Genomic DNA, 12000 nt, shown 5'->3' on the forward strand with positions numbered 1-12000 from the left:
TTATTTATTTGCCAGAGAGAGAGAGAGAGAGCGAGCACAGGCAGGCAGAGTGGCAGCAGAGGCAGAGGGAGAAGCACGCTCCCCACCGAGCAAGGCGACTGATGTGGGACTCGATCCCAGGACACTGGGATCATGACCTGAGCCAAAGGCAGCTGCTTAACCAACTGAGCCACCCAGGCGTCCCTGATTTGGATAGTTTTGATTAAAATATTCAAACACTGAACAATTTGCAGGAATTGAAACAGTGAGCATGTCTTCTTTTTCTCCCTCAGTGCCTTTCCGAACCACCGTTACTGAAGGAGATCTATATCATTCCTTTGCATATTTCTGTATTTTTTGGTACATATTTGTATGAATTCATCATCTGTATAAACCTTTTTTCTAGTTGGAAAATCTGTCTAAATGGTGTACTTTACGTATCTTTTTGCACCTTGGGTTTTTTGTTTTTGTTGTTCTTGTTGTTTGACTTAGCTTTGTGTGACATATAACCATGTTGATACTGGATCTAGCATGCATAAACAGAGTTCCAATTTTCTTGTAGGATACCAACAGTTTGGGGTTATCAGGTTTCAGGTCTAGAAAAGAGAGTGGAAAATGGGAGGGTCGTAAATGGTGTTCGAATCTTTTACTGTACATTTTCCTTATCCAGAAGTATAAACTTCTTTTCGTATGTTTGTTAGCTGTTTGAAATTCTTCTGTTTGTTAACTGTGTTAGAATGTTAAGAAAGTATAATCTTCTGGACATTGTTTCCAGAATTATAATTTGAACGTTGGTGTTCCTTTCATTTAGTGCCTTTATACACTTTTCTTATGTTTTCTGTCCTTTGTCTTGTTACCTGTAATTTCAGGGTGCAAAAGGAGCAGATTTTCTTTCTTTTATAAGTTTCAGGTAATGTAAGGATGTTACAGTTTTCACATGGCTCCTTTACTGTTGCTTGTTACTTTGAAATGGGAAGGAAAGCTTCTCCACCTTTACTCTCTGCCTTTCTTTTTCTGGCAGCATCCATTGCATGTGAAGTCTTGCTGGGTGCCATCAGTAGGTCACCAGGTGGAAAGGGGATAGCTTTGCATGCTCTATGTGGAGTTAAGAGACAAATCGGGCTCCCAAAAGATTTCCACTAACCAGATATCCTATCAGATGGGAGTTGAAGGTGTCAAGGTGCTAAGAACCTAGGTTGGTGATTTGAACTGACTTGGTAAACTTGAAATTAATAATAAAGTGTATGCCTTTGTGTGTGTCCTACAATCTCGAAGGCATGGCTGCATCTGTGCCATACCTTTCTGATTGAAGAGATTGTTCCAGGGTTTTTGGTTAAAAATTTAAATCCACCTCTAGAGATTGTTTTTTGCAGCTTGATGTAGAAGATTTCAGTGCTGAATTTCTTTCCTGTGTTTGTTCTCTGGTGTTTAAGAATCAGTAGCTAATGGTTGTTTGAAATCACTTTTCTTTGGACTGCTGTGTGGAGGGTTTATACCCCATAAAAAAGATTTATATATTGCAAGACTTCAAACGTGATCCAGCCTCAGAATATGTGAGCTACCGGTATTCTGTAGAGGTAGCAGTACAAATATGCTATGTTGAAATTTTTTTAACTTTAAAAAACCCGTGGCACATGGACCGGGGACCTGGGGGGTAAGGACAGCAGTCCTGGCTTCAGAGTCCCTCTGTTCTCTTGGGGCGGCCTGGGAGGAGGCTGGGGGGTATGCTCTCCCGGCAGCAGAACTGGCTGCTTCTGATCGTGGGACCTCGTCAGGTCCTCCTCCAGGTACTTACCTGTTCCCCGTGCAGCAGGGACAGGGGCCCAGCAGGAGGCTGGGGGGGGCGGTGAGGCCATAGGTACGCAGGTACAGCCACAGGCAGGAAAGGGCAGGGATGCCTGAGCCAGTGGTGTTACCAGGGGAGTGCTGGGTGGGAAGTGAGTGCCAGGTGGGTTACTGATGGGGGCTGCCTTTGGGGTTCACTTTATCATCCCCCCATTTACTTCCTTGGTAGCCTGGTTCTGCTGTGGGCCATACCCCCTCCGCCTGGCAGGCAACGGCTTGGCCATTCTGGAAACCTAAACTGACTTTTGTGCTATATGTCAGCCCCTCCCTGAGCCTCCATGTCCCCACCTGTGAAATGAGGAAAAAAAGATGAACCTTGCTGTTTTGCCTTAGAGACCAGGAATAATTTGTGGTGGCAACTTTGCGTGGAGCCAGGTGCACAGAAACCAGTGGTCCTGGGGCACCAGAGGGGCTGGGAGCCCTGGAGGTGGCCAGGGCTCTGATACCCAGGACTCTCTGCTCCCTGGGACTCTCTGGGGTTTATGTCAGTGCTCATCAGTGTCCTCCCCTTGGAACCCCTGGGGCTGGCCTGTCGCGGTGCCCCGTGCCCACACTGAGCCCCTGCAGGCAACAATCTCGGGGAGCCCCCAGGCAGGCCTCCCAGCAAGATTCAGGCCCTGCGGCCTACAGGGCCGGACTTCTCCTGGCTCCAGTGGGCACACCTGGGCTGTGTAGATGTGATGCTGCCCTCTGGGACTGGCCCATGTCCCTGACCCACGGAGCGGTCCATCTGTTCCCGCAGTCTCTGAATCACAGCGTGGGCACATGTGTCCCTCCTCCACGGCAGGCCGGCGGCTCTCGGTCACTACCTGCCGGGGGGCACTCTGTGCTCGGCATCCAGGTCGTCTTCCAACACGCTGTGTGGCCCGTCCTTCTCCACGCAGTCCCCAAAGGCCCGCAGCACGATGCGCAGCTGCCGGTCCAGCGCCTCCAGGTGCGGCCGGTACAGGACGGGGGCCACGCGGTCCTTGCGCAGGGACTCTGCCATCAGCAGGCTCAGCCGGTACTCCTCCTTGGCCAGGAGCTGCAGCCGAAGGTAGGTGGACTTCCGGACCCTGCCGGGGAGAGACAGGTCAGGCCCCAGCCTCTGGGGCCTGGGCAGAGGGGACACCGGCACCAAGCCAGGGGCAGTCCCAGGCGGGTCCCTGCCTCCCGGAGGCGCTGCAGTAAGGGTCCTGCCTGGCAGAGCAGGTGGCCACGGGAGGCCTGGCAGTGCCCACAGGGACCCGACACTCCAGGCAGACGCAGGGCGGGGAGGATGGCCCATGCATCCAGGAGACTGAGCCCAGCTCAGCCCCACACACCTTCCCCGGGCAGGGAGCTCCTGGTTCTGCCCCATGGCTTGGTTCCCCACCCGTAAAGGAAGAGGTATGAGGGGGGAGCCCCAAAGAGGGTGGCAGCGAGGGGCACAGAGTGCTGGGGGGGCAGGACGCCAGTCTGAGCCCTAGTGTCTTCATCTGTGATGGGGGCCATCACGGCTGGCCTGAGACATGCGCCGGGAGGGGCTGGGGATGCCACAACTCGGGCTCCGGGTGCTGGGCTGCATGCTGCCAGGCTGTGGGAGTGAGGCTGGGGGCCTCTGCCCAATCTGTGGCTGGACTGAGGGCTCCCCAGGGGGCGGGGGGACGCAGAGTGGGGCGCCATACCTGCAGCACTGCTGTAAAGGCACCAGAATGGACAGCTCATCATGGGAATACTTCCCAAACCTGCCGAGGAAGCACAGAATTGTTGGGGACACGACACACAGGACACCTGTGTACAGAGCCTGCAACAGGGCACTCCATGGGGGACCCCAGCCCTGCAGTGGGCAGCGCCCTGTGTGCCCTACTGGAGAGCCACAGCCATGGAGATGGGGCAGTGTGTCCCCAAGACACTGCTGTCCCCCAAGTCCTGGCTTTGTGTCCACAACGCCCCAGCTAACTGTCCCCATTACCCAGGACTGTGCCCCAGCCCACTGGCTGAGTGTCCCCAGCACCCCCAGTGGACTGTCCTCAGCACTGTGTCCCTAGCACCCCCAGGTGAGTGTCCCAGCACACTGGGTGAGTGTCCCCAGTGCTCTCAGTTGAGTGTACCCAGCACTGTGTCCCCAGCGCCTCTGGCTGTCTGCACCACCCCAGCACTGTGTCCCCAGCAACATCGGCTGAGTGTCCCCATCACAGTTGCCTATCACCAGCACCCCCTGCTGACTATCCCTAGCATCCCTGCTGAGTGTCCCCAACACCCTTGCCTATCACCAGCACCCCAGCACTGTGTCCCTAGCACCCCCAGCTGACTTTCCCCATCACCCTGGCTGAGTGTCCCAGCACCCTCGGTTGCCTGTCCCCCACCCCGGCACTGTAACTAGCACCCCTGGCTGAGTGTCCCCAGCACCCGTTGGCTGTCACCAGCACTGTGTTCCCAGCTCCCACAGCTGTCTCAAACACCCCCTGCACTGTATACCCCAGCACCCCAACTTAGTGTCCCAGTACCCCTGGCACTGTGCCCCAGCACCCCCGACACTGTGCCCCAGCACTCCCGACACTGTGCCCCAGCACTCCTGGCTGAGTGCCCCATCACCATCCGGCGGAGTATCCCCAGCACTGTGTCCCTAGCACCCCCGGCTGAGTGTCCCCAGCACCCCCGGCCTAGTGCCCCCAACATCCCAGCACTGTGTCCCCAGCGCCCCCAGCTGGCCGACCCCAGCACCTCTGGCTGACTCTCCCCAGTGCCCCCGACTGTCTCCACCACTCCGGCACTGTGTCCCGCACCCCTGGCTGACTGTCCCTACTATCCCTGGCTGAGTATCCCCAGCTTCCCTGGCTGACTTTCCCCAGTGACCCTGGCTGAGTGTCCCCAGGATCCCAGCACTGCATCCCCAGCACCCCCAGCTGTCTCTACCACCCCGCCCATGACCCCAGCACCCACAGCTGAGTGTCCTCACCCACAACTGACTGCATCACCCCAGCACGTGTCCTCAGTGCCCCTGCCCGACTGTCCCCAGTGCCCCAGGCTGAGTGGCCCCAGCACCCCCAGCTGACTGTCTCTAGCACCCCGGCTAAGTGTCCCCAGTACCCCAGAACTATATGCCCAGCACCCTTGGCTGACTGTCCCCAGCACTTTGACCCCAGTGTCCCCAGCTGACTGTCCCCAGAACCCAGCACTAGATCCCCAGCACCCCTGGCTGACTCCCCAGCGCCCCCAGCTGAGTATTCCCAGGATCCCAGCACTGTATCCCCAGCGCCCCGGCTATCTCCACCACCCTAGCACTGTGTCCTGTGTCCCCTGCACCCCTGGCTGACTGCCTGTATCACCCCAGCACCGTGTCCTCAGTGCCCCTGGCTGATGGCCCCAGTACCCACAACTGACTGTTCCTAGCACCCCTGGCTGAGTGTCCCCAGTACCCCAGAACTATATGCCCAGCATCCTGGGCTGACTGTTCCCAGCCCACCAGCACTTTGACGCCAGTGCCTCCAGCTGACTGTCCCCAGTACCAAGTACTAGGTCCCCAGTGCCCTCAGCTGACCGTCACCAGCACTGTGTTCCCAGCGCCCACAGCTGACTCTCCCCAGCAGCCCTGGCACCGTGCCCCAGCTTTCCCGGCTGAGTGTCCCCCACACCCCCAGCTGACTCCCCAGCACCCTGGCGTTGCGTCCCCAATGCCCATGGCTGATTGTCCCACGCGCTCCCTTGTGGAGTGTCCCTAGCACTGTGTCCCCAGCACCCCTGGCTGACTCCAGCACCTCAGCACTGTGCCCCAGCATTCCTGAGTGTCCCCAGCATGCTGGCACTTTTCCCCCACCATCCTGGCATTGTGCCCCATATCCCCTGGCTGAGTGTCCCCAGCACCCAGCCTTGTGCCCATCACCCTCAGCTCACTGTCCCTAGCACCCCAGCACTGTGTCCCCAGCACAGCCAGCTGTCACCAACACCCCCGGCTGAGTGTCCCCAACATCACAGCATTGTGTCCCCGGTGTGGGACTAAGTGTCCCAGCACCCCCGGCACTGTAACCTAGCACCCCAGCTGAGTGTCCCCACACCCCCCAGTGGAGTGTCCCTAGCACTATGACCCCAGCACCCCAGATGGGTGTCCCTAGGACACCTGACTGTGCCGAGCACCCCTGGGTTAGGGTCCCAACACACCCAGCACTGTGTCCCTAGTGCCCCCAGCTGAGTGACCCCAACTATAACCTGGCACTATAACCTAGCACCTGGCTGAGTGCTCCTCGCAGGAACTTAGCCAGCACTGTGGCTAAGTGTCCCAACACCCCCAATACTATGCCCAGCACCCCCAGCTGAGTATCCCCAGTACAACCGGCACTGTGCCCCAGCACCCTGGCACTGTAACCCAGCACGTCTGGCTGAGTGTCCCCAGCACTGTGTTCCCAGATCCCACAGATGACTGTCCCCATCACCCTGACACAGTCTCTCCAGCACCCCTGGCTGAGTGTCCCCAGCACCCTAGCAATATGTCCTCAGTGCCCCTGGCTGTCTGTCCCCAGCACCCAGCCCTGTGTCTCTAGCACCCCAGCTGAGTCCCCAGAATCCCAGCACTGTGTCCCCAGTGCCACTGGCTGACCTCAGCACCCAGCACTGTGTCCTAGGGTCCCCGGCTGACTATCCCCAGTACTTCTGGCACTTGCCCCAGCATCCTGGCACTGTGTCCCTAGCACCCCCAACTGATTCTCCCTAGCACACCTGGCTGAGTGTCCCCAACAACCCAACACTGTCCCCAGCACCACCGGCTGAGTGTCCACCTGGCACTGTGCCCCAGCAGCCCCTGGCTGACTGGCACCAGTACGGTGTTCCCAGCTCCCATAGCTGACTGTCCCCAGCACCCCTGGGTGAGTGCCCCCAGTATGCCCAGTGGAGTGTCCCCAGCACTGTGTCCCCAGTGCCCCTGGCACTGTGCCCCAGCACTTTGGATTGACTGTCCCCAGACCCCTGGCTGAGTGGCCCCAGCACCCCTGGATGACTGCCCCTAGCACCCCTACTGAGTGTCCCTAGTACCCAAGAACTATATCCCTAGTGCCCCCTGCTGACTGTCCCCAGCACCTCCAGCTATCACCAGCAATGTGTTCCCAGCTCCCACAACTGACTGTCCCTAGCACTGTGTCCCCAGTACCCCTGGTTGACTGTGCCCATCACCCCGGCACTGTGCCCCAGGATCCCTGGCTGAGTGTCCCTAGCACCCCAGCACTGTATCCCCAACACCTCTGGCTGATTGTCCCAAGAACCTCTGGCTTAGTGTCCCCAACATCCCAGCACCATGTCCACAGTGCCCCTGGCTGACTCTCCTCATCACCCCAGCACTGTGTTCCAGCATCCCCAGCTGAGTGTCCCCAGCACCCCAGAACTGTGCCCCAGTACCCCTGGCTGAATGTCCCCAGCATCCCAGCACTGAGTTCCCAGTACCCCTGGCTGACTATCCCCATCACCCCGGCACTGTGCCCCAGCATCCCCGGCTGAGTGTCTCCAGCACTCCGGCTGGCTCTCCCTAGCACACCAACACTAGATCCCCAGCACCCCCGGCTGTCACCAGCACTCCGGCACTGTGTCCCTAGCACCTGGGCTCTGTGGTCTTGTCTTTGCTGTGCCCAGCACCAGACACAGGCCCTGGGATGAGGCATGTCCCTGAAAGTACCCTAGTGTTCTGGCTGCTGTACTGGGGTCTGAGACAGGCTAAGCAGAGAAGGTGCCCCCAGAGTCTGGCCATGGTACTGTCCTTGGCAGTTGGGTGTCCGCAGCCCCCACACCCAACTCCAGGTGCCAGGTGCCAACTTGTCCTAGCACCAGCACTAGTAATCATTTGGGAAAGGCAGGTCCCTGTACCCACATCCACCCAGCAGACGGCTCTCCTCGGTGGCCCAGGACAGCCCAGGGCCCAGCATGCAGTGGCCACAGGCCCTCTTTGTGGGGTAGGGAGGGCCACATGTCCCAGTTAGCCAATCCCATGTGACTATGTGATGGGCAAAGTGCTCCTCACGGCCTTTCTGGGCAAGCAGCCTCTCTGGGCCTCAGTTTCTCCTGGGCAACATGAGAACATCGCAGGACTCAGCACACAGGGGTGACCCTGAGGACCAGGAGGAGTAACACTACCAATGCTTCCTGCCGTCAGGAGCTGGAGACCCAGGGCCAGCACCCTGCATCACACACACAGCATCTGTGGGGGACGGCCACCATCCCCCACTCAGAGCCTGGTCCTCCTGGGTCTGGAGGAGTAAGAACGCGGCTCACCCTCTTCATTGTCCAAATGGATAATAAACGTCTCGTTCCCAAACTTCTCAAAAGTCTCATAGTGATGGCGGTCCATGTTTCCTGTGGAGAGAAGCAAGCTGAAAACTCAGGAGCCGACTCTCTACCTCTGAGCCTAGAGCCCAAGGGACAGAGCAAAGCAGGAGCTTGACCCCTGCTGGGTCACACACAGGGTGGGCGCTCCTGGTGGAAGCCCGGGCTGCTGACTTACCCATGAGGAAGTCAAAAATGGTCATGTCCATGATGTCCAGAACACGGTGGCTGCTGTCATAGAGGGGCGTCTGCTTCACCTCCTCACAGTAGTCGGGGTCCACTTCCCACCTGTGGGGGAGCCCATGTGAGAAGGTCAGTTTCCTCCTCTGGGTGGAGAGGGAGGCCCAGACCAGCTCAGCACAGCGGGATTATTGCAGTGAGGACTTGGGGTGGAGAGAGGTGATCACCTCCCAACCCCCTGCTCCTGTTAATGCAGCCTCTGCTGGCAGCTCTGCAGAGCTGCCATCAGAGGCTGCATTAACATGAGCAGAGCTGCCAGCTGAGGCTGCATTAAGATCACCACAGAGCAGAGCTGCCAGCTGAGGCTGCATTAACAGGAGCAGGGGGTTGGGAGGTGATCAAGCCATGTCTGGAGGCTGCTGTTCGCTCCAGATGCCAGGGTTCTGGAGGGTTAGGACCTGGACACCGCACCCCAGAGACCCCTTCACAGCCATGTCTTCAGGGACAAGAAAGGCACGGAGCGAATGCAGAGTTCCAGTCCTGAGAGGCTGTGTTTCCAGCCTGCACTGGGCCGGCGGCACCACGTGGGGGATGCGTCTGGTTCCCAGAATGAGGCCGCCCTTCCTGCCTTCTATGCATGAGGGGCGGTGTTGCCCACTGGGGGCAGGCAGAGTTGCGTGTGCCCCCCTTTCCTGATACTCCCTCCAGCCCGAGGCTGGTAGCAGGCCCGAGGCCCGTCTGAGCACAGTGGGCAGAAGCCTCTGAGACCCCCGCGATGCCAGCAGAAGGATGCGGCCCCGCATGGCAGGGCCTGCCTGACACTCACTCTGCTTTCTTCCGCTTGTGGTACGATTGCCTCCAGGGGTTCCGCCACATCTTCCTCTTGGCCAGGGACAGGTCAGGCAGGAAGGCCGCCAGTGAGCCCTCAATCTGGTCCGGCTTCCCGCACAGGGCGTGTTCTGTGGAGCAGTAGTAGGAGCACTCCCCGTAGAAGCAGATGTTGTTGGCTGGGGACACACAGGCACACAGGTGAGGGGGGCAATGCCCTATTGCCAGCCCTGTCTACAGTCTGTCCCATGAGGCACGTCTACGCTGTCTGTCCTACAACCCCCTGTCTACATCATCTGCCCCACGGGCCCCCATCCACAGTATCCGTCCAACAGGCCAGGCCCCTGTCTACACCGTCTGCCCAATGGGTCCCCATCCACACCATCCATCTGACAGGCTGGGCCCCAGTCCACGCTGTCTGTCCCAGAGGTCCCCATCTACACCGTCCATCCTGGGCTAGACCGCCATCCACACCATCTGTCCCATAGGCCCCTGTTTGCCCCACTGGCCACATTCATGCCATCTGTCCCATGGGCCCCCGTCCACACCATCTGTCCCACAGGCATCGGTCCCACAGGCCCCCGTCCACACTGTCCATCCTACGGGCCATGTCCACACCATCCGTCCCACGGGCCCCCCCATCCATCCTGGGCTGGGCCCCTGTCCACACCGTTGGTCCTATAGGTCCCCGTCCGCACCATCCATCCTGGGCCATACACCTGTCCACACTGTCCGTCCCATGGTCCCCCTCCATACCATTTGTCCACAGGCCCCTGTCTACACAGTCCATTCGGGGCCGAACTCCCATCCCATCCATACTATCCATCCTAGGCTAGACCTCCTCCCTCCATACCGTCTGTCCCACAGTCCACACCGTCTGTCCCATGGGCCACATTCAACCATCTGCCCCACAGGCCTCCCTCCACACCACCCATCCGGGCTAGACCCCCCTCAACACCATCGGTCCCACGGGCCCCCGTCCACACTGTCTGCCTGACAGACTGGGCCTGTCCACTGTCTGCCTGGACAGGCTGGGCCCCCATCCACAGCGTTTGCCCCACAGGCCCCCATTCACACCATCTGTGCAATGGGCCCCCATCCACACCGTCCATCTGATGGTTCCCGGTCTACACTGTCTGTCCACGGGCCTCTATCCACACCATCCACGCTGAGTTGGACCCTCATCCACACCGTCTGCCCAATGGCCTGGGCCCCCATCCACACCATCTGCCTAATGGGGTGAGCTCCTGTCTACACCATCCATCCAAAGGGCTGGGCCTCCATTCACACGATCTACCTGATGGGCCCTTGTCCACACCATCCATCTGATAGGCCAGGCCCCGACCACGTCATCTGTCTGACGGGCCCCTGTCCACACTGTCCACCCAATGGGCTGGGCCCCTGTCTGCACTGTCTGTCCGATAAGCCCCTGTCCACACCATCCACCCAATGGGCCAGGCCCAGTCCACACTGTCCACCTGACCAGCCAGGCTCCCTGACTTTCTCCCACTGGATCTCACAAATCAGTGCTGCCTGTGGTACGAACGCTAAGGCCCACAGAGGGGCGCTGACCTGCCCAAGGCCACACAACTGGGGGAGCTGGCACTAGGATCTCAGACTGACACCTACCGAAATTCTAGAGTCCATGCTCAGTGGCTTAAAAGAGGCATTCTCCCCATGAAAAAAGTATAACGCTCTTGGCGGGAGAGAACGCTTGCCAGTCTCAGCTCTGACAAGGGTCTAGCACGCAGCCCACATGAAGAACTCCTACGACCCACTAAGATAAATAGACCCACTCGTAAATGGGCCAAGGAGTTCTGCAGATTTTCCCCTAAAGAAACTACAGAAACAGCCAACACGGACATGACCCCACCTTGGTCATTAGGGGAGTGCCGCGGGGACCACGGTGAGACCCCATTTCCTACACCCCCAGCCAGTTTCAGTCGGGAGAACAGACACTAAAGGGTATTGCTGAGGGCATGGGGACACGGGAGCTGCTTCAGTACCACTGGGCTGGACACGGTGTGGCTGCTGTGGAAGCCAGGCTGGTGGCCTGTCTGAAAGCTAGTGTGGAAGGACCCATGACAGAGCAATGCTACCCTCGAGGGAAGCGAGCATGCGTGCATGCAGCACCCGGCACCAAGGGCCCGTGGGAACAGAGCTGCGGGGCCCCCCGCTGTCCCCCCGGGGCTGTCCCTCCATAGAACAGGGTACACTGTTTACCCAGGAGGAAGCCTCCACCGGGGACAATCCATGTGAATGTGACACTCGGTGACAGACGCCACACACTGTCGCATTGTGTGTGTGAAACGTCCAGATAGGCAACGGCACACAGAAACCCTGGGGGTTCAGGGGTGGGGGGCCCAGGGGGGTGATGGCAAACAGGGGTGAACAGAACGTTCTGGAACAGGTGCTGACGTGGCACGTCGCGAATGCACTAGAAGCTGCAGAACTGCACCCTCCAAAATGATGAACTTCATAAAAAAAAATAAAGCAGAGGGGCGCCTGGGTGGCTCAGTGGGTTAAAGCCTCTGCCTTTGGCTCAGGTCATGATTTCAGGGTCCTGGGATGGAGCCCCGCATCGGGCCCTCTGCTCAGCGGGGAGCCTGCCTCCTCCCTCTCTTTCCGCCTGCCTCTCTGCCTACTTGTAATCTCTGCCTGTAAAATAAATAAATAAAAATCTTCTAAAAAAATAAATAAAGCAGAACAAATGTTACTCCATTTAACCACGCGGTATGGACACGTTACTTAAAAATCAAGAATAAAATGCCTTGGTCGTTTAGTTGCCGCAAAAAGAGGGTGAACATTACGGTACGGGACTCAGATCACAGGGAACATGGGTCATTTAGGGTTAGCGTGCATCTCCCGCTGCCTAGTTTGCTGATTTGTTGCCAGACGCCTGGC

General features: G+C 58.4%; 1 pseudogene across 1 annotated transcript in view; it reads right to left on the reverse strand.

The window, feature by feature from the left end:
* Positions 1-2560: 2560 nt before the first annotated feature.
* LOC309854557 (extracellular serine/threonine protein kinase FAM20C-like) overlaps positions 2561-12000 on the reverse strand; it is a 36136-nt pseudogene continuing 26696 nt past the window's right edge. Inside the window, exons 6-10 of the transcript XR_014316614.1 lie at positions 9095-9275; positions 8267-8376; positions 8038-8118; positions 3471-3530; positions 2561-2879 (exon numbers count right to left, since the gene is read on the reverse strand). The product of XR_014316614.1 is annotated as an extracellular serine/threonine protein kinase FAM20C-like (transcript). The remainder of the gene's footprint in view (positions 2880-3470; positions 3531-8037; positions 8119-8266; positions 8377-9094; positions 9276-12000) is intronic.

Source organism: Mustela nivalis (assembly GCF_964662115.1).
Source record: "Mustela nivalis genome assembly, chromosome: 19".
Lineage (NCBI taxonomy): Eukaryota > Metazoa > Chordata > Mammalia > Carnivora > Mustelidae > Mustela > Mustela nivalis.